The following is a 23805-nucleotide window of genomic DNA, read 5'->3' as shown; positions in this document are numbered from 1 at the left end:
CAGCCTTTAGAAATGAAGCAGAGGAGAGGACCCCCCAAAACAGAAATAGAATCGTTAGTGAGGCTAGAGGAAAAAAAACAGGGGAAATTATAGACAAAGCCAGGAAAATGAAGATGATGAAGAAAAATGAGAGTGATTAGTTTTGCCAAAGGTTGAGAGATAAGAACAGAGAGGGATGCCAGAAAGTATTTTTTTTAATGTTTATTTATTTTTGAGACAGAGAGACAGAGCACAAGCATGGGAGGGGCAGAGAGAGAGAGAGAGAGAGAGGGAGACACAGAATCCAAAACAGGCTCCAGGCTCTGAGCTGTCAGCATAGAGCCCAATGCGGGGCTCAAACTCAAAGACTGTGAGATCATGGTCTGAGCTGATCGGACACTTAACCCACTGAGTCACCCAGGCACCCCAATGCCAAAAAAATTTTTAAAGATGGGATCTGAACTGAAAAAGAGGAATGTGGGGTGCCTGAATGGCTCAGTCTGACTGAGTGAAGTGTCTGACTTCAGTAATCTCACGGTTCGTAAGTTCGAGCCTGTGTGGGGCTCTGTGCTGACAGCTTGGAGCCTGAAGCCTGCTTCGGATTCTGTGTCACCCTCTCTCTCTGCCCCTCCGCTGCTCGCGTTCTGTTTCTTTGTCTCAAAAATAAACATTAAAAGTTAAAAAAAAAAAAAGAAAGAAAAAGAAGAAGAGGAATGTAAGAACCAGATGGGGAAATAGTGAAAGGCTGGTGGAACCACTGACCAGAACTCCCAAGGAAATTGTAAATATTAGTATGATAAGCATCCTGAGTAACAGCTGGAAGAAAATTGAGGTTTTAGAAAAAACATGGTGACTATGAGTAATTCTTCTGAGAGTGTTGACTATAAAAGAGAGAAAGGGATGGTAGGTAGGAAGAATGAATGATCACTAAATTCTTTATTGTCTGAACTTTAGTTTTTGTGTTTTAATAGAAGAGATTATAACACAATTGAACATATGAGGGGTAACCATTACATGAGGCATACACACCTCCTCAGATTTCCTTAGCATTACTATTTCCTGCACCTGCTTGCTCCCCTCAATTACTGCTGTGGCTCACCTATTCCACTTATGGCCATGAAGCCTTGCTATAACATTAAGTGCCACTGCACAGTCAGGCTAACCAGTCGTTTGTCCTCAGTTTCGGGCACCTTCCTTCTGAACTTTAATGATGCCCCACACTATCAGGTAACAGGTTGGGTTCCCCAAGAAACCACCACAGGGGCCAAATAATGCAACCTGGAAGTGTGTGTGTGTGTGTGTGTGTGTGTGTTTCAGGAGGTATGTAGATATGCAGATGTCACCTCCTGTGGGTAAAACTTTGATGACTGGGAAACTAAACTGGAGCCTCGTTCCTCTGATGGACAGCAACAGAGTAGATTTCTGTGTACAGATGTTCAGTGAGATGAAACCAAGCCAACAGATCTGCCAAGTGATCGACTTTGTCTTAAAGAATAATAATGAAGAAGGCACCTGGGTGACTCAGTTGGTTGAACATCAGACTTCCACTCAGGTCATGATCTCTGGGTTGGTGAGTTCAAGCCCCGCACTGGGCTCTGTGCTGTCAGAGGGGAGCCTGCTTCGAATCTTCTCTCTCTCCAACTACCTTGCTCATGCTCTCTCTCTCAAAAAATAATAAAAAAAAAACATTAAAAATGAAAAGAATAATAATAAAGGTAGCGGCCAGCACACTAATGCACCATCTTTCATGATTTCCCTTCCTTCCCTGACTTAATTCCCTTGTACCTTACTCTTACTACACTGATGCTACACCTCCTAAGGGTTAACCCCAATCTTCATTTCAAGCTATCAGACTAAAATAGTTATATATAAAAAAACAATAGTCAAAGATGTACTCTTTCTGGATTCCATCAGTCTTCCTTCTCTTTTACTGCTTATGGAAATTTTAAATAGTAGTTTTATAATTATGTTTTAATATTCAATAGAATTCCTGCATCTAAAATGTTGAAAAATATTTCTAATCTCATCTGTATAGTCATATAAGTGACATTTAGAATTATATGGACAGGCAGCAATAAAAAAACCTGATTTTAAATTATAATCAATAAAACATAGTTAGCACAGAATTGAAAACTTGAATTGACTCAATATAAAAACTCACTGGTTTTTATTGTAATCAATAAAACATAATAATTAATGAAAAATTGAAAATTTGAATTAATTCAGTATTCTTATGTGTAAAAACATATATTTAGGGTATTTTTACTTCAATTAAATAATCCATATGCATCATTCTGCTATTCATTTAGATTATCATATTGTCCCATTGTGAAAGAACCATATGCTTACTACTGAAAATTTAGAGAATACTCATGCATGCATATAATAAAATAAGTTATTAAATGTTGGTTCATTTCTCTTTTGTGCATATTTGATGCTTGCTTTACATAGCTGAGACATCCTATATGCGCAATTTGAATGTTTTCTTTTAATATAATATAGATATTTAATAATATCTATATCACAGTTTAATAATAAACTGTGTATAAATTTAGTTTTACTTGCTAAATATCTTACTTAAACATAACTTGGTATTGTTCTCAAGTTTAGGTATTATAGGTAACTTGTTATAACACTTTTATACATAAATATCTTTTATGATTTAGATTATTTTCTTAAAGAATTACACAGGCATTATTACTTTTATGATACTGTACTTGATAAATATAGTCAAATCTTTTTCTAAAAGTTTGTCTCAAGTTATATTCCAACAGCAATAAAAGAAAACATCTTTTTTACCACAACCTGTTCAATATTTTTCATAATCTTTTCTAAATGGCTGCTTTACTTAAAAAAAAAAAGAAAAAGACTGCCTTTTAAACTTTCCATGTACTTAACTTCTAGTACAAAAAATAGAATTTTCTGAGTTCTCTAACTTGATGTATTTTACTAGTTTTAAATTGGTTAATTCCCTTTTTCATTTATATGTTATTAATACATTTGTATAATTTTTCTTATGATAAAAATATTAACTATATACCTATAGTACTTTTTAAAATTATTATTAATAATGTTTGCTAATTTATAATTAGCCTTTTTAATTTAGTTTGCTAGAATAAAGTTTCTTACAGGATCATTTACTTTAACATATCTGTATTTCTTTTATGTCTGCTACCACTAATTTCAGACTAAGAATAACCTTCCTTCTGACAGAAAGGGCATATACCTCTTTTCTAAGATCTTAGACTTTATAGCATTCATTAAGTACTTCAAACCAGCTGAAATTTAATTTGATATGGTTTGCTATATGATCTTAATTTATTTGTTTAAAATATTAAACCGATTTTTCTGATGATTTTTCATAAAAATCTATTGATCAATGAATTTACTTTTATTGTTTTAAATTACATATAGTTAAATGTCTGATGCTTTTGTCTCATTTCATACTATTTATTCTGCTCAGGCTTGGGAGTCAAGCTAATTACATTTTAATATCTAATGGATATGGCCCTGGGTTGCTATTATTCTATTTTTAAATTTTTCTCCAATTTCCCCTCAATTTGTCTTTATTCAATGAGAACTTAAGAACAATTTTGTTGGGGCGCCTGGGTGGCTCAGTCGGTTAAGCATCCGACTTCGGCTCAGGTCATGATCTCACGGTTCGTGAGTTCGAGCCCCGCGTCAGGCTCTGTGCTGACAGCTCAGAGCCTGGAGCCTGTTTCAGATTCTGTGTCTCCCTCTCTCTCTCTGACCCTCCCCCATTCATGCTCTGTCTCTCTCTGTCTCTTTCTGTCTCAAAAGTAAAATAAACATTAAAAAAAAAACTTTAAAAAAAGAACAATTTTGTTAAATTATGAAGAAAGTTTATTTCACTCCATAATTCATTTTAGAAAAACAAATTTCTTTATGATACTTTGCCTTGCCATCCAAGAACCATGCTACCCTCTTCATTATTTGAGTCTTTTTACATCTCCCAGAAAAGCCTTGTAATACTTTCTGTGCGGTATCTTTCACCTGTAGGTTACCCTGTGTTCCACCCATTTTGGATAGCTAGAGCTTGAAATTCAAATGTCCTTGAAAAGTTGATACAGGAGCCTCCAGGCTAAAACTGATGTTGCCCAGGATGACAGCAGGCATTTTCATACTGATCAAAGACATAAATTCAAGCTCAGGGGATAGTAAACTAAAAGAAAATTTGGAAGTTGGAGATTTAATATTTCAGATCATAACAGCAGTACATACATGATATAATCATCTCCTCTATAAAAAAGGGTGGGGGTAGGAAGAAGGAGGGAGGAGGAGGAGGGAGTGGGGGAAGAGGAAGAAAACATGATGGTTGTTTCTAAATGGCAAAGTCCTGGTGTATTTTCTTTGTTCTAATCAAAAACAGTCTTCCTGAGGAAGTCAGCTATTTTGGAGCAAGCATGATTTTATGTTACATGTGTAATGCTTCTTCATAATTTTATCATTGTCAATTGATGATGGTTTATTTTATCAGTTTTGACATCTGGAAGAAAAAAAAAACAGTACAATTTGTATAAAGGAATGTTGCCTTAGAATTTCATGTTCAAACCTTCCACCACAACTAAATTAGCCATGACCGAGTTTAAGAGAAGACAAAGGAGAAGCATCCTCTCCATCCTGCCAGCATTTCTGGAAGTTTTAATCCCAACAGCTGAATTGAAGATGATGAATCACATCATCATTCCTGACCAATCAAGCAGAGGAATGGGCCAAGTCAGGAAGGAATGTTTTAACTTTTTTTATATTTTTCTATTTCTTTTTTTTTTTTTTAATTCACATCACACTTATTTTGAAATATGTCACAGGGCTCCTCTTGGGTTTATATCTCTAGAGACAACTTGTTTTCTGGTCCTTTGTCAAATTTGTCCAGAAGCGACGATAGGGAAGAAAACACACACTAGTAATAAAAAAACCAATAGTAAAGTCACCTTTCCACCTAATAATGCTGAAAATTTCTGAAGTATCAGAGGAAAGGCAGTACTTTGGATCTCTGTCTTTTATTTTCTAGAAAGAAGCATTCTACCAAAAATCGATTAGCAGTTCACAAATTTAAAGTCACAACATCAGAACTGCTTGAAGTGAACAGATATCAGACAAATGGGTTTTCTGTTCAGCAATGCTAGGTGGGCTTGATAAATATAGCCCTCTTACTATTTTTGTTCTATATATATAATAGATTAATTATATATTGTATGTTATGTATATTGTATGTAGTAGATCATAAATTTACATATATACATATATAGATATATATATAAACCATCTTGGTTAAAAAAAAAAGTTTTCCTAGGAAGTTTCTAAAGCCTAAGCACTTAATAATATTATAAATGATGTTTATGTTTACTTCACAAATATAAGTGAATTCCTGTCACACAAATGATGGAGTTGGGGAAGGAGATGTACTTACCTAGGTAAGTAGTTAGAGCACATTTGGTAGCAGGCTAGGCCTGAGCAAAGAAGGATGATCTCAAGGCTCTTTAGTTATAGGCTAAAAGAGACCACCTAACAACAGGTGGAAGACAACAGGTAACAAGATAGTCACAAAAATGGTTTGGCTTCAGAAGGGTCTTCCATTTGGCACCAACTTGAATTCCATGGGACACATCTGTCATCAAGCAAGACTGAAAGCAGAGAGAGGGGAGTCAGTAAAATGAATGGGTAGTTCCATTTGACTGTATTTCTAAAACTCAGCAAATCCTCTGCTTAGTGTAGGTAGTCAGTAAATGTTTGGCAAAAAAGGGCTTCCTTCATCCCTCCATTCAACATCTTTCGAGTATCTATGGCATAAACAAACAAACAGAAACAGTGTGTAATGTGTTAGTGCTTCCATCAGTGAATTCACAGTGAATCACAGATCATGGCGATCTTTGACATACACTTTTAAGTCAATCTCCCCACATTGCAGGTTTGAATATGTCCTCTGCACTTCCCACCCCCACACACAGGTTAAAGCTTTTCATCTGTTCCTCTTACCTACTGAACTAATACTCCTGATAACCAGGGCCCTCCACAGTGTAGTTAAACAGTCACTTTGCCAACAATATTCTGGACAAAACATTGAAATGGGATACCTTGCACTCTCCTACTTTTTAAAAAGATACTATTTCTTCCAATAGACTATCTTCCATGACTTAATTCTCCCTCCTTTCAAGATTCTCCCATTCTCATGCTCTACCTAAAACATTTTATTTATGAGCTGTTTTAAAACTCCATAATAAAGTCAAGTGCATTAACTTTACCTCCCTTTCAAACTTTCCATTATATTAAACTATCTTGCTGAGAAATAAGATCTGTAACTATCAACAGGAGCCAAAGTATGGAAAAAAGCCCAAATGTCCATCGAAGGATGAATGGATAAAGAAAATGTGGTATATATATATATACACACAATGGAGTATTACTCGGCAATCAAAAAAGGATGAAATCTTACCATTTGCAACTACGTGCATGGAACTGGAGGGTATTATGCTAAATTAAATTAGTCAGAGAAAGACAAAAATCATATGACTTCACTCATATGAGGAATTTAAGACACAGAACAGATGAACGTAAGGGAAGGGAAGAAAAATAATATAAAAACAGAGAGGGGGACAAAACATAAGAAGCCCTTAAATATGGAGAACAAACAGAGGGTTACTGGAGGGGTTGTTGGAGGGGGCATGGACTAAATGGGTAAGGGGTATTAAGGAATCTACTCCTGAAATCATTGTTGCTCTATATGCTAACTAATTTGGATGTAAATTTTAAAAAATAAAAAATGAAATTAAAAAAAAAAAAAGAAACAAGATCTGTATCTCTGTATCTGTAAACCCTTGGCAAACTGCCTTGCTTATAAAATGTATTTTTAGGGGCGCCTGGGTGGCGCAGTCGGTTAAGCGTCCGACTTCAGCCAGGTCACGATCTCGCGGTCCGTGAGTTCGAGCCCCGCGTCAGGCTCTGGGCTGATGGCTCGGAGCCTGGAGCCTGTTTCCGATCCTGTGTCTCCCTCTCTCTCTGCCCCTCCCCCGTTCATGCTCTGTCTCCCTCTGTCCCAAAAATAAATAAAAAACATTGAAAAAAAAAAAATTAAAAAAAAAAATGTATTTTTAGATCTGGGTCACATGGTAGAACATAGGGAAAACTAGATAATCAATATGACTTATAAGATTTTACAAAATTTAGAACTTCAAGAAGGTAAAAAGGAGAAGAAAAAATGTTTAAGAAGGAAAAAAGTCTTGGTATGTAAGAATAAACGATCTTATTAATTTAACCTGCAGGTGAAAATGTTAAGCTAAGAAAGTTTTCAAATATGTGCTCTAATTATGTCCAAAATTTCAGCACAGGAGAAAATATTTAGGAATCGGTGGAAAAAGAAAGAAACAGTATGGTAGAATACATAGAATAGAAATCTGTAATTAAGGGCTCATTCCAGTGTGGATTCTATTATGTAATTTATTATCCACACAAATTTCAACAAGACACTTCAGTGAGCTTAAAACGATTAATGAAAAATTATGTTTCAAAAAAATAGATCAAGTTACGCAGAATGGCATACAACAATGTAAGCCTCAGACAAGATTAACAAATTTTTGTCATGTTTGCTTCCCTAAGGAAAGCCAGATAATATAACTGTATAATGTTTCTTAATGGAAAGTCTCTTGTCATTCTGGGTTAGACAATGCTTTATTACATGGAATTGTCCAGTACACTGTAAAACTGCAGGACATTTGTAATCCTGGCCAATTGGCAGTAAATTCCAATAGCATATTATAATAAACAATGACAATAGCACCATAATTTCCAATTTCCAGTACAATACCTATGGAAGATGGCTGACCTAGGATACTACTGTACTGATTCATTTTATAAATACTCCCATTTGTTTTGACTTCTACTCGTTTGGAATTCAAACATTTAATTTCTCTGTGTGTGCTCACAAGTGTGACCTAGTTTAACCTGTACATATTTTAACAGGTAAATCTAACAGTGTGTAAAGTTACTTACAACTAAACTATTTCATAACAATCCAAAGTCTTAGAATATTGCAACCCTGCCTTTTGACCGCCCATCTTCAGTGCCATTGTTCAGTATGTTTTGCTGCTGCGCTGATGGCTTGGAGCCTGGAGCCTGCTTGGGATTCTGTGTCTACCTCCCTCTCTTTCTGCCCCTCCCCTGCTTGTTCTCTCTCTCTCTCTCTCTCTCTCTCTCTGTCTCTAAGTAAATAAATAAAACATTTTTTAAAAGATTTTTAGGAATGGAAGACTGCATTTCGTCACTGAAATTATTCAAAAACACTGACACGTTGTGTAAAGAAAATGCAGGCCTCTTTAATGAGTTTTAGAACTTCATTTGAATTCCCTCCTAATAATGCATCCTCTTACTATGTGTACTGGAGGTGGAGCCCTCCTCCCTCCCTACCCTGAATTGGATCTCATTTGACTCTAGAACTAACTTTGTTTTCTGAAATTTTGGCGATTTTTGTTACAAAATGAATAATCTTCCCTCTTATATCCCCACGAAGAAAGAGTTTAGCTGACATCCACTCTCCACGTGATATCAATGCAACATCCTCTGAATAATAATTTCAAGATGTTATATCATATATAGGAAAGAAAGATGAAAATTAAGATAAATATACCACACGTTTTCTATTGAAAATTATAAATAGTAAGTTATTATTTCTTTTAAAACTCAAATGACTTAAAAGACTTTGTGAATGGTTGAGTTAATTGTTTCCTACCACGTAGATGCATTTTTATTTTTTACAACCACTTTTGATAAAACATCCTTACACTTAATTTAGGTGAATGTGTCTAGATAGCATAGGTGTAGAAATACAAAAAAATCTATCCCATGTTGCCAGAAGTCATATGTGGTTGACCAATTGATCAAATAAGAAAAATAATTAAATTCTCTAAGTATAGATTGTTAATCAAAAGGCAGTCTGCATTTTTTAACTCTGTCATAGGCTGACAAAGACTAAGTATGAAACCTAAGATTTAAAGTTGGAGTAAATTAAAAATAGGAGTAAGGAATACATGTTACTTTAAAATATTAATATCTCCTAAGTCGGGAGTCCCTCATCAGTAATTGCCTACTCCCAGCTGACATTTACAATCATTTTATTTTTAGCTAATAATCACTTTGGATATATAAACATACATTATTTCTAAAAATATATATATACAATTACATTTTCCGTTATTTATTGGCACATTATAAATATGTTTGTTGATAATAATGATTCTAAGTAAAAGTTTCAGAACACTATGAAAAACTTCCAAAGTGAAATGGGAGAAATTTCCAAAATAATAGATTCCTATGTCTCTCAATAACTCAAGTCTTTCTTTAAATTTAAATTTCTACATATAGAGAAAATATTTTATGTTCAGTGTGATTGTTTCCCAGGATGTTATTCAAACTGAGAATATTTTTAAGAGTAAATAATTGAAAAATTTATAATCTGCTACACTAGCATTCTCCATTTTAAATTATTTTTTTCTCATTCTTTTTAAAAAATTATCTTTAACAAGTATATAACCTTTTTTAAAGTGTTTTTTATATTTTCTCAATATTGTCATGTTTTCAGAGTCTGATTTAAGTAGATTTTTTCTTAAAATTAATTTATTTTATGCTACCAATTGAAGCTCATAAAATGTATGCTAGGCAGTTTTATAAGCTCTGTAATAACAGAAACTTAATAGTAGTAAAATTAATTCATGAACAGTAATCCCATTTTGTTCTTTTAAAGTTCACATATTCCTTAAGAAATTAAGAGGGATCTATTTCAAGATGAAAATTAAAATGTTCACTCTACACAATATTTGTAGAATAATTGTGGCTTCCCACATTAAGTAATTTATTATAGCAAAATTAGCACTTACAAATTGAGAAGGGAATTATTCTTTTTTTGAAACAAAAAAAATTTCTTCCATTTAGTGTATTTAATAAAGGATGCATTGATTTATATAAATTATTAACTACATAAGAATAATAGAAATTTAAAGATAAAGTGATAGAAGAAACTCATTTTCAGAAATCAAGAAAATTCCTGATGACAGATATGTTTTACAAAACTTAATTCAGGTATAACTTTTCATAAACACAGAGTATAAAATGATATATACCCATTTTTATAGGTAAAATAAAGTAAAAGTATTTCATCCTAGTATTCCTGAATTATTTTTTTAACCTTTTAATTTACAGTGACCTATTGTCTTAACTTAGGATCCCATAAAAACAGACCCAATGACAAGGACTTGGGTACGATTACTTTACTTGAAATGAGGAAACAAGGAAAGTGAAATAAGGAAGGAGAAGCCAGTGTGAGGAGGCATTCACTGGCTTGAAAGCTGCCAGGACCACCTGGCTGGGGAAGCATGCAGAGCACCTAGGTTAATTGTTCACCTGAAGGACAGTAGACTTTCTCCACTGGCTCCCTCTCCCATTTAAACATTGTCCTTAGGGATGTAAATTCTTCCACATTTCTTGGCTGAGCTTGAACTAGGTTCAATGGGGACAACATTAGAGGATTCCCTGTGTGCATAAAAGAAAAATGAGCAGCACGAACTTCAAATTCACCACGGTCAGCACTTGGTGAGTTGAAGCTGTGCAGGTATGGGTGATCCAGACCAGGGTCGGGCCTCGCTATCTTGATGCAGGGCTCGGTGCATCTTACACTACAGACATCAACTCAAATGGGTTGGGAAAACATTTCTTATTTATTTGTCATCAGCAACTTATTTGTGCAGACTCTGGGTTAAGTAATATTCACATATTTTCTCTCTCAGCTTTTTCTTGTGGGGCCAAATTTCTGTTTTGCGATCATCAAGATTTATCTTAATATACTACTCTAGGGATGTAGAAAGATATTTTATAAAATTATGAGGTATAAAAGAGTTAATTAACTTTCCCAGGTGCCTGCAAATTTTTCAGGTGTAAGGTTCACCATCTATTGAATTTCCAAGGACATACATACATTTTTTTCTTATTATTCAAAAATGATGTTACTAATGGGGATTGTTCTCTTGGTGACTGAAAAGATGGCTATGTGACTAATGGTCCTTTCCATCCTACGTAAATGCATACACTGTCCTTCAGCAATGACTTGCTGTGTCTGAGGCTATTTACAACTAAGTCCCTTATACTCACTGTCTTCCCAACACCTTCACTGAAGTAGAAACACCCCATTTTGAACTGCATTGTATAGGGCTAAATTGATGTGCATTAAAAAAGTAAAAAAATTCTTTTGTAAAGAAAGCATTGCATAGCCTCCATTCTAATGCCTAAAAACATTACCCTGTACTCAGAAAGCAAAAGATAAAAACTGGGGGAGGGGATCACTTTTCTCATCAAATGCATAGAAAGAGACAAATATTTTAAAATTACAAAGGCTTTATATATTATGTTATTGTTTATTTTGGTCTTTGTTTTTTCATTAGTTGTTGTGCTTTTAGATTTGAAAGAAAGAAAAAAAACATATTGGAATAGGATGATCTTGAGAAAAAGTGACAGGTCATCTACCTCTAGAGTCAGCTCTCTCTAGACAGAATCTTTACCACAGGTATCAATCCTCTCTTTTATATCTTATCACTTGCCAGATCCTTTGAGTTTTCTTTTGTCACAATTCTGTCACCACCCAGCCATACTGCCTTTCTGTATTTATTCAGCATATGCTATAATCTCACCTTTTTTTTTAGCATGAAGTAACAGGAAATAATTCAAACTAGTTCCAAAGTAATACAAAGATTAATTGCCAAGATAGAGCATTATCACAGAATAAAATCTACCAGGGCATAGTAGGAACGAGAATCAGGACCCAGAAATTCACCAAAAACTCAGGCAGTTACTACTTTTGTCTCTTGAATGTCTCTCATCTCCGCTCACTCGGCAACTAGTACATTCTTTGAACTTGTTTGTACACTCGTTTTCTCTACCTCTTTAAGCATTCGTGTTTAACCATTGGACAACCACCTGCTCCTGAGTTTATGTGTTACAAATGACGATTGCCACAATAAATGCTTAGTGCACGCTCCTGATGCTCATAGTTACTCACAGTGATTTAGCTGTCCTGTATCTCAGCCACCCTGCGACTTTTAAACTAGCAATTTAAAATTAGCTAAGAATGTATATAATCAGTACTACCTGTTGGAAACCTGACATAAAACTTCAGGATCTTCCTTCATTCTCCGTTAATATATGTGGATTGGAATGATGATACTCTAAACACGAAGGCCTGGAAGTTGTTGTCTAATTCAAGGGATTGACTCAGTCAGGAACATCCCATTAGATCAAAAGGAAAGATAGCATATAGCACTACGGCACAGCTTTTTCATCAGTAGGACAAGCCTCACGGTGTCCTGTGAAATCGTACTACCTCAATATCAGTTCACATTTTGTTGGTCTTGATAAGTACTAATGAATAATAGTTCAGTGAAAGAACTCATACCAACCTACCCCAGAATGATGGAGATGCCAGGACAGAATCTTATTATCATGAGAGCCAAATTTTTTTCAGAAAATTCTCTAGCATCTACACACGGGGCCTTTATATTGTAAAAAACAAAAACAAATATCAACCCCCTCAAAAAAACCTACAAAACTCCCTGAGCATTTTAGGGGAAAGTTTTTACTAAATGGGACACAAAGGAGGTCACCTGAGCTTACCTCATGTCAAAGGTATAGGCCACACTAGGTACAAAGACAGGAAGAGTGGTCAAATGCACTTCATTGTATATCACACATAAAATGGGCATATTCAGGGACACCTGGGTGGCTTAACTGGTTAAACGTCTGACTCTTGATTCGGGCTTAAGTCATGACCTCATGGTTTGTGAGTTTGAGCCCTGCGTCGTGCTCTGTGCTGACAGCATGGAACCTGCTTGGGATTCTGTCTCTCCCTCCCTTTCTCTATCTCTCTCTCAAAAATAAATAAATAAAAAGTAAATAAATAAAACAATACTATTCAAGTGATTTTCTCAAATAAAAAATTCTGAATACTTTCAAGGCATACACATATTCTCTTCCCCTCTCTCTCTAACTCTCCCTCTCTCCTTCTTCCACACAGTCACACACGCACACACACACACACACACACACACACACACAATGAGAACCGCTGAATCATCTCACTTCTTTTGGCAAGTGCGTACCTTTTTCCTGTGATAATACCTTAAGAATGCCGGTGAATATTATTAATATTATTTTAGGAAGAAGACGTTGGGAATAAAACTGCAAATTTTTTGGCAAAAAGCCTCTCTCTTTGGTTACTGCAGGAGAAAGAGAACTGCAAAGCTGTGGCCATCTGGGAATTGGACCCAGTGGACCGTATTTTCCCAGAGAATGCAGCAGTCTCTTCAAAACTGACAGTAGGTGGGTGCTTCTCCTAGAATGGAGAAGTTGATGTTTCTGTGCATGAATGGCTCTCTATCCTCAGGCTCTGATCTTCCTAGAAGTCTCAAGGGAAGAACTTTCTGTGTGAACTTTGTTCTTTGAAGTGTCAGGTGGACCCAAAGAGTTCAGTTGGCAGGTCATACATTTAAGACAATAGAACACCCATCCATGCCCGGCCATAGACAATGAGGCCTAAAACAACTGTTGTATTTTTTTTTATTTAAAATACTGGCTTTAATGAAAGAACACAGTTGCTGTCGCTATTTAAAGAATAACTGTATACTTATATTTTCTTGCTTGTGACCTAAAGTCACCAATTTAAATAAAAGTTCCTAACCATTGGAATAATTTGCTTAATTATGTTTCATATTAATTACACTGTGGCCCTTAGAAACATGGTAAAATAATTTCTTAGGAGAGTTTTCAAACTGAAAGAGAATGTTTGCATATCCTGTATTCTGTGATGCAATCAATCCCTGCATCAATTGCCTTTTCTAAAGAGCATTTTGGCATCTTTTCTAAACATAGTGATTCTTCATAGAAATACCATGGACAGTCTTTATCATTCTGCTCCTAGAAATGAGGTCGCTTTTATCAATATCCTACATAGCAGTGGTTAATTAACAAACAGAAATTCTGTCTTTTCAAAAGATTGTCTTCTCTTGATGGCACCAAAGCTCCCTACTGAGTATTCCTCAAAGAATCTGTACTCCCTTTCACTGCCAGTAGCTTCTCTCATGGGAACTCAGAGGTGCCTCTTAAGGTCGAACTCAGAACTCACTAGTTCCCTTGATTTGATCCAATTCTGTTTGCCACAAAACCTCCTACTCATTTCAGCTGCATCAAAATACTGCATTAAACTGTCACTGGAGGAGTCAGACTCGACTAAATCCCCTATCACCCAAAGAAGCTGGAAACCCAGTGTCAATTTTGTTACAGCGACTAGAATCTCTCCAATTCCTTCCTGGTCCAGGTAAGAAACGTCCCACAAAGTTGAGGAAGAAATATTACCTCCTTCTCTGTTAATGCTTGGTCATGGGTATTCCACAGAGAAACAGGCAGGGCCTGTTTTTGCACAGTGTTATCGCTGTGCAAGTGTCCAGCTTTTCTAAATTGATAAACATTCACACATTACCTCCATTTGCAAACCTCACTGATTTCAGGGCAAAGATGAATACCTACCAGTTGCATGCTGTGTCTAAAAAAACAGAGCGCAGGTGTTTAATCCAACAGTCAGGTTTCAATCAAATCTACACCACTCACAAGCTGCATATTGTTTCTAAAAAGAGGGGAATCCTGTTCTATCCAGCAGTAGTGTCTCAACCAGATTTACCCCAGTCCATCAAACTCCTTACTATATTGATGGGGTTTTGGAATGGTGGTAGGGCCTGGAGCCAATGGCCAAGAAAGAATTCTTGAGCCATCTTTGGTGCAAAGAAGGTGATTTTAATTAAAGCACAGAGACAAGACCCATAGGCAGAAAGACCTGCACTGGGGTTGTGAAAAGGGACTGGTTACATACTATAGTGTTGGGGGAGGTAAAGGCAAAAGGGGGGCCTCCAGAAAGACTTTCTTTTGATAAAGAGGACTCAGAAGATAATGGAGGCCTAGCTTTTGCCAAGCTAAGGTAGTATTAGTACAGTAGGGGGTACCTGGAGAAATGTCATACTCTGTATTTGCCTCAAGTATTTGTCAATGGGTTGCAGGTTATAAGGAAATTTAATTTTACCTGCCATTTCCTTCTTGCCTTTGTTTTCCACATCACTATGAAGAAGAGGGTGGTTTGGGGGCTCTTGGAAATGGAGTCTATAGAGGTTTTTGTTTTCCCCTTTCCTTTGTTCTTGAGCAGGCAGGAGTGCCTGAGGAATGTCACACATATCCCACCTGGGGTGGGGGGTGGGGGGTGAGGAGGGCAGGAGTGTCAGCTTGCGTTATGCTCCCTCATCAACATCACTGAAACTCAATGTGGAAGGATTCAAGAATAAGGAGAGAGAAGACACAAATTTATGGAGGCAAGCAAGTATTTGGAGATGACAGGCACACCCCCAAAACATACAGCAGTAAATATCAAATACTGACAAATATTTGGAGCAAGGCATAACAATAAGTCCTCCTAGCAATAGATTCAGAGCAACAGGCCACAAATCCAGACAAAATATCCTGTTATACATGTTTTTAATGTGTGAATCTCTGCTACATGTCTATACCCAAGTATTAGAACTGAAATTCTACAGATAGCATGCTATTTCCTTAGTAAAGGAGCTCCTGAACTGCAAAATCATAAATTGACTTTATTTATGTTACCTGCTTGCCCAGGTAGCTTATGGTATATCTCCCTAAAGATTTTATAGATTAACATAGTTTTATGTCTACTCTGTAATAGTCTAAACGTAACCTTTAATTTCTTCTAAATGCAATTGCAGTTTAGTGGGCTTCCTATTGTTCTTAGTCCTTTTGTTCTTACACAATATGGAATACACTTAAAATCCTTGGGTGCCCTTTCACTGAATCCAGAGCTATTCATAATGTGATTTTTGCATTCATCCTCTGTTCTTCCATTAAAGAGTGGTATATACTGTGCGAGATTATAGAATAGCCAAGGAAGAAAAGCACAGTTGTTTCTGAAAATCTGTGAGAGTAATTTATGCCCTTTGAATCAGTGATTCCTGAACCTGGATAATCGAAAGAGTTACTTGTGGAGATTTTTATTTAATTCAGTCATCTGGGCTTCAGCTTGAGAGATTCCGATTTAGTGGCCTTACAATGTTTTTTTTCAACTGAGTTAATTCTGGTGCTCAGCCCCTCTACTCTATCAGACGGTGATCTCTGAACACACCATCCAGGTCCCCATTGGAAATTAGGGATCTATTTCTCCCTACTGCTCTCAATGTTGCTGGCCAAAAAGCATAAACTGCCATCCTCCCCGCCCCCCGAAGGAATTGCCTAACTTGGAGCAAGGTTTACCCAAGGATGTGCTGCATCTTAAGGCACAATGCCCAGCCCCCATCCTACCTGGGGACACCGTGAAGGGTTATGACTGCTTCAGACGTCCCATGGGACAGGCAAAGGCCTGCATGAATCTGCTTTACAGCTCCAGTCTCCCTGAGCAGGCCGCTTCCAGGCACTGATCCGGGGCACTGCCAGTACACCTGTATACTACAGTCCTTTTCCCAGTCAGCTTCCTGGGGCCCTCCTGTGATGGTTCATTAATGTTAGGATGCCAAAAGAAAGCCCTCCCTAACTATCCTAAATCAACTTCTCCTCAATCCTGCTGTAAACCCAATGACCAGGTAACATGTCAGCTCATGATAAAAGTTAGCTCTTGTTAGCATTTCAAACTATCTCCATAGTCAGCACCTTTCAGCACCGATGATGCAATGATTCAGTGCATAATAGAGAAGGAACGCAATGATGGTGCTTTACTCTGGACTCACCCAAGTGAAAGTAGCTCAGGTCAGGAGAGAAATATATCAGATGGAGCAGGCGGCTGGATACTGTACCTGATTTCCTCTCGTCCTTGCAAAAAGTCATACACCTTGGTGGTTGAGTCAAGGGTATAAGCTAGTGGTTTTAAACCATGTTGGCTTCTCACAATAACTTGTGGAGATGTTTTTAGTGTACTTTCCAATTTCAGTTTGAGATTTGAATTCTGTTGGAATGGCATGAGTCTCAAGTATCTATATTTTTAAAATTTCTCCCAAGTGATTCCTATGTGTATACAGGGTTGAAAAACTATGGTCAAACTGGTAAGTTCAAAGTAATTGGCATTATTAGGCAGCATAGTGTTTCATGGGGAAACAAAATAAGGCAATGCTTGGGATTTGGAATAGAATATTGTCCTTTAACACTTAAACTACCAATGAACACATAATGTATTAGGGCCAAAAGGTGACTGTATCTTAATGAAGGCTTTACTATCTTGAGCAAAACCATATATCTACTACAGAAAGTACTTATGTTTAATGGAAGAATAGAAAATGAAGAGTCATAGAAGAAAAACATAGTCTTCTTTTAAATGCCATGCAAGAGAAAGGAAATGTTTACCAGGAACATCAAAGTCAGAATTATATTGGTAAGGATATGCCTTTGGGGACATAAACTGATAAGCTATCTTAACCTGATACCATTGAAAATTCTAAATTTGTATCCTACATAATTCTGATTCTATGACCACCCAGTAATCTTCTGACATTTGACATGCTGTAGGGAGAAAGTCCTCGTGTTGAACGGACAGGAGTAGTTTTTTCCACTTGGTAATATTCTCACTGTAAATTAAGACACATTCATGATATACAGTAAATCTCCTGTGAGCTTGGCAAATCTAAGGATCTCAGCATCTAATCAGGCAAATCTAAGGATCTCAGCATCTAATCAAATTTAGGAAACAGACAAGGTGAGTTCTTAGGACTGAAAAGCTGAGGACTGGAACCCAGATAGTGGTAAATCTCAAGTTTCGGGTCTCAGCACAAAATGATCTTCTTTATTTACCAGGAGACATCTACCTTTCTGCTTTACAACCACCTTCTGTAAACAAATTCATCAGAATTGTCAAGTAACTTCCTGAAGCAATGGGAAAGAAAACCTCACCTCAACCTCTAATCGTTTTCGGCAGGAAGTTTTGCAAAATGATTGCACATTTATAGCTTTCCCTCAGTCTCTAAATTGGTCTAAAAAATAGTTGAAAATACATTTTTAAAAACTTCAATAATATTGTGTCTGACAGTGATGTGAGCAAAATCACTAACCCTGTCGCCAGTGAGCAACAAAGGAAACTGGTCTGATCGATCAGAAAGAGCATCAGTGTTGACTGTATCCCGCTATCTAAAAAGCCAATCTGTAAAGTGTTATCAGTGAAAGCAGTAAAGGAGCGCAGAGTGAGAGGAAAACAGGAGATTCAACGGCACCTTTCAGCAATTCCTTAGGTGACAAGTAACAAAATGTATGAAAAAAGTGAAAATGGAAAGTTCACCTATTTCTGAAATATTTGGAGATTCTGTTCTTGAACACATCTCTTAGGGTAAATGTTTTGATGATTATATAAGTAAAGGCAAAATCAGATAAAAAAAATTCACAGTTTTGAACTGAGTAAATAAAAACAGACATTTGAACTGAAGTTCAAAGAATGTAAATAAGGAAAAATATTGTGTCAAATGGAAAAATTAAAAACTGAAACCATTCCTTGCAAATCCAATACCAGCAAAATCCTGAAACCAAATGACTATTCATTGCAGTTAGAGAGGAGATAAGGTTATTTTAATAGCTCATCCAGTCACTCATCTTTGTCATTTAAGCATCTTCTACAAGAGAAAATGTGAAGACAATTAAAAATAAAACGTTGTGGGGAACATTGTGGGGGTGCCTGGGTGGCTCAGTCAGTTAAGCGTCCGATTTCGGCTCAGGTCATGATCTCACAGTTGGTGAGTTTGAGCCCAGCATCAGCCTCTCTGCTGTCAGTGTGGAGCCGGCTTTGGATCCTCTGTCTGTCTCTCTGACCCTCCCCTGCATTCTCTCTATCTTTCTCAAAAATAAACAAACATTCAAAAAAATTTTTTTTAGAATAGAAAAAAAAAAAACATTGTGGCCTTTATTACCTTTAGTAAGGAATTTATTTTTTTTCCCATGGCTCCAGCTGACAGAACTGTTCAGAGTTCCTTCTACCTCATATTCCAACATACACAAGCTAAGAGAAAAGAAAAATAATTTGAGTCTTTGCTTGCTTTCCTATGTAATGTGAACCAAGGAAAACATTTGATTCTATCTATTTGGTGGAGAGATAGATAGATAGATAGATAGATAGATAGATAGATATAGATAGATAGATAGAGTTCACATACATGTATATATAATTTTGTATGAAAGAAATATAGACAAGAAAAATTATCAAGTTGTCTTTAGCCAGAGAGGTTTTTTTTTTTGTTACCATAATGAACATTTTAAAGAAATTCCTTCCAGTTTTACACACACACACATACATATAAATATACACATATCTGCTTATATACAGATATGTGTATATACACATAATTTTGCTCAGTTTAATAGCTCTTCACCACCCCCACACCCTCACTCATCTATCCTCCCAGTAGCTTTTAGGCAACAAATATCTATCTATACTTGGCATTTTAAAAACTTGTCAATATTTTCATCTTCAAATGCTAGTTAGGAGGATATAAATTATCTTGGACTCAGTGAATTCATATACAACTTTCTGACAAACTTTTCTAAATAGTATCATTCCGTAAATAGAAGAAATCATTAGTTCCAAATCCAAGATTAATAATCATATGACCAATTAGAACACTGAAAAAAATATAGAATAGATCATACATTGGTCCTATGGTTATTAATCTGTTGTTTCCATTTAAATTCATGCATCTGGAAAAACCAATGACTATGATTCTCTATTCTGATACTTTTGGTTTAATAGTAAAGATAATTGATCACTGATGACTTTCAGAGTTTCTCTCTAATCCCAGAATTTTCTCATAATTGGAAGAAGGTATAATTATATAAATAATTACATAAATATATAGTAATATATTCTTTTATAATTTTTCCCTTTATAAGCAATTGTCCTAAGTCTGCAGTATACCACACAGTTCTCTTCCTTTTGGACTGAAACACTCATTCCCCCAACTACTGGGAGTATTAATAGCTAACAGTCCTCAGCCCTGGCCTGAAGAGAGTCATTTTGCCCAGGTTTATGCTCCCTTTCTAGGGACAGCCAGAGACCAGTGACTAATCAGCACAGGGGAATAAAGGCCTGAATTCCTTGTACCAACTTGTGATGCTGCTGCAGAGGCATCCCAGCTCCAGAGCTCCCTTTGGCATAGAAGATTTAGGCCTTTGTTGTGACTGCACCACGGTTCAATGTCTCCCTCTGCCCAAATCGGCTTTCCCCACTCCCTTGACAGGTGCTAATCTTGAGAAAGCTCCTCAATAACCTTCTGCTTGCTGACCTCCCTTTCAGAGTCTGCTTCCTAGCTGAACTGACCTGGAACAATTATTAAGACACAAATTAAACCACTCCAAAGTGGTCCCCACATTTGGGGAATGAGTGGGGGGTGGGGGAGGTTTGTAATCTGATTACAAAGCTAGGAAGTGTTGCCTTGTTGTTTAGAATTGTATCTTCCAATCACTGTACAGACCTTGACTTTAAACAGCAGCATTAGCCTTCAGGGTAGCACAAAATTTGTGGTCACTGATAGATCATGGTCTCATCCCTATTTGATAAAAATGTAGGGCAAATATGCCGTAAAAATGGCACATTAGAATAATCTTCTCAAAATCGATTTTCTGAAGAAGGATTTCAAAAGTCTGTGTGACTCCCTTTTGACACAGATGAAAGATGGAAAAGTGCAAGGCTATTTTTAGCCCGTTATGAATATATAAATAACCCTCACTTACGATAAACATCTACTTAAAGGCAGCAGCTACCAGGAGAAAGCAGTGTTGCTGGCCAGCCCAAGACTTTTCTCTCGAGAGTTGTTTCTTTCAAAAGAACTTTCATATTTCAATTAAACATCAATTTGTATAGGTATAGTGTGGAGTTTGGTACCTACATTAAGAAATCCCAATGGAAAAAAAATGGTAGAGGTAAAAGAACGTTTTTGCCTACAGAAGTAAAAAGGAGAGAAGGTCCATAAGAAATCATGTCTTAATCTTCTAAATACTTTCTTATCATAAAGTTTGAGTGAGTAATAATTGCCACCATAAAGTCTTCATTTTGTGACAAATGTGAAGCAGTGAACAGCATTCCATTTGATTTAAAAGCATTTATTGAGTATGTATTATATGCAAAGCACTGTGTTATATGATGTAAGGGATGTAAAGGATCTGACAATCTCATTTGGGAACATAAAGCAAATGCTTTATCAGTCTAATGCAAGGTGGGGAAATAAACTAAGGGCCATCCAAGGGCATCCAGTGGAGGCAGAGAATGTCATGGGGTGAAGGCTCACAAGATGCTCCTTGAGAATAACACCATTTAATACAAGAGCAGAAGAATGGATTACTAACAGAGCGGCCATTTCAAACCAGCAGTGTAAGTGAAAGGTCATGAAAGTTGGATGGAGTGAAAGAGGTGTGCCTGGAAGGCAGAAATAGCCATTGTTATATTCTCATTTTCTTTTCTCTGGCAGGCTTTGACTAGTAAATATAGTAAGTCTCTCTTTTTCCTATATCCCTTTAAGCCTCATCTCAAGAGAAACCAGATAGTAATTTGAGAGTTAGCATAATTAACTCCACCAGTGGCAATGTCTTCAAAAGCAAGATATAGAATAATTCCATTACATATCTATGGAAAGAGCAACAACAAGACTTAAAAAAAAGAAAAGAAAAAAAAAAAAAAAAGAACCAAAACTACTTTGTTGTGAGTTGTAAAGTGTTGACAAAAAGGAATTTTTATCTGTACCAAAAGGACTTAAACTGATAATGTTAATTTAAAATCTACTAATATCAGTTTCTACTGCTTTAGTTTGGTACATAATAATTATATTTTGTATATTTTTAATTAATAAACCACTTTTTTAGAGCTTCTTTAAGCTCTTGTATGATGAAACTGGTTGCTCTCCAAGGAAATTATTGTTGTTATTGTACATATTTTACATCCTTTTTAACCCTTGAAAAGTAACTGGCAATCATTTTATTGGTTATATCTGAGAGTGAATTATATAAGGTAGACTAGTGCTATTTTCTCATTTAAAAACGAAAATAGCTGCAGAAGGCGGAAGCAGAGCTATCGATAGTATACTTTTAAGGCCTCGTATAGTGGTCTCTAGACAAAAGAAGTAAATTATACTCTTAGATTAGATCAAAGATTTTAAGAAACGAACTTCTGTAATACGCTGTGGTATAATATTAATAATAATCAAGTGATGGTGAATTGGATGGACACAGAAAACGTTCAGACTGCACCCCCTGCCATTCAACATGAAGGAGTGGCTAAAAGTGGGATGGCTTCCTATGGCTAACCATCTGCACAGTGGCTGCCCTTGTCCCTTCTGTTCCCCAGTTACTCTGTTAGAATACCTCTGTTTAAAACGGGCCCCAAGCTGGGAGGAAGTTACAGTCCTCTGAAAGGAAGTCTATAAAATATGAAGAATGTCTGTCTCCCTATCTGCTATGGAAAAGCTGATTTGGGGCTTTTTGAGGCTTGTTACAAAGTGTAAAGGAGAATAGACATGACCTGTGTAGGTTATTAGAGAACAAGATTGGGCCTCTTTGTAAGAGTGACTGTAGTGTCATCTGTACTCCTGAGGAGAGACCTTTCAGATCCTGCCACCGATTCCTTCCTGCCCACAGCACAAACTCACACCTCATATACGGATTTAGAAATATTTAACTAATGTTCAGAAAATTTAGTATTTAATAGTCAGAAGTATTTAATTAGTACCTAAGAGATACCAGGTACTAGTCCAGGCCCTAAGTGCTGACTTGTTAATAGCCAGCACTTAATGAGTACATTGTCTAGAAGAACAGACGGGATTTAAGCAAAAAAGTTAACAGAGAAACACATAAATTAAAATATTGGTGAATCTTCTTAAGAAAAAAGAAGAGAGATTAGAAATATTAGTGTGGGGTTCCTACCCTAGATTGAGTATTTGCAGACGTAATAAAGTAATGTAGTATTTAAGCTGAGGTCTGAAGAAGGAAAAGGAGCCAGTCATTTGAAGGGGAAGAAAAAGTCAGTGCTGTTGTTGCTGCTGTTGCTGTTTTTAACTGCAAGGAATTTGGGGAATGACCTATTACTCTAATCAGATAAACAGAAATTTCTAAAAAAACATCAGAGGATTAACTTGGAAAAAAAATCCAATCTACCAAAAATGTCTAACAGAAAGTAGATATACCTTGTCTTGCTCTCACTACTTATTTAATTTCCTCTCTCATAACTGTTAAATACTTTAAGTACAATTCATGCATCAATATCATTTTCTAACTTATTGTTTCCAGAAAAAAAGTATTGAAATGTATCCCGAGGTTACCAGCTAGAAGTGAAAATGCCCAATTTCTCGTTCTGTTTTCTTTAGAAAAGCAAGTCATATGGTGAAGTCCAACATCAATGGATCAGGGAAATATGAAGGGACTGAAGAATTACTAAATATAGTCTACACTATCATGTCCTATTTGCAAAAATATTGTTCATATATTACGAAAATTATAACTCTTAACTTTAGGTCAGGCTGTAAATCACCAAATGGAATCTTGGAATAACATAAGTATTATGTCAATGTAAGATCTCTTTTGGAAGCTACAGAAACCTGATCATATCTCCCATAGGTAATAAAATAATATTTTTATTAAAAGATATTTTAGAAGACAATGGTATTGTTTTATATTCTATCAAGGTTTTGTATCCAGAAAATACTGAATAGTTTAAGTTTCTGCTATGTATATATTGTCATCTAGTGTATATGAACTTAATGGTATATT

General features: G+C 36.1%; 1 long non-coding RNA gene across 2 annotated transcripts; it reads right to left on the bottom strand.

The window, feature by feature from the left end:
• Nucleotides 1-3902: 3902 nt before the first annotated feature.
• Nucleotides 3903-23073, bottom strand: LOC132693291 (uncharacterized). Of its 2 annotated transcripts, none has more exons than XR_009616706.3 (3): nt 22963-23073; nt 5411-5624; nt 3903-4486 (listed from the first exon to the last, which is right to left on the bottom strand). It is a non-coding gene; the product is annotated as an uncharacterized LOC132693291 (long non-coding RNA). The 2 variants fall into 2 exon arrangements; XR_009616705.3 differs by lacking the exon at nt 22963-23073 and adding an exon at nt 18966-19038.
• Between the last annotated feature and the right edge of the window lie 732 nt (nt 23074-23805).

The sequence above is a fragment of the Panthera onca genome, chromosome B1, assembly GCF_046562875.1.
Source record: "Panthera onca isolate mPanOnc1 chromosome B1, mPanOnc1 haplotype 2, whole genome shotgun sequence".
NCBI lineage: Eukaryota > Metazoa > Chordata > Mammalia > Carnivora > Felidae > Panthera > Panthera onca.
Note: the sequence above shows the minus strand (reverse complement) of the source record. Positions and strands in the feature narration are given on the sequence as shown.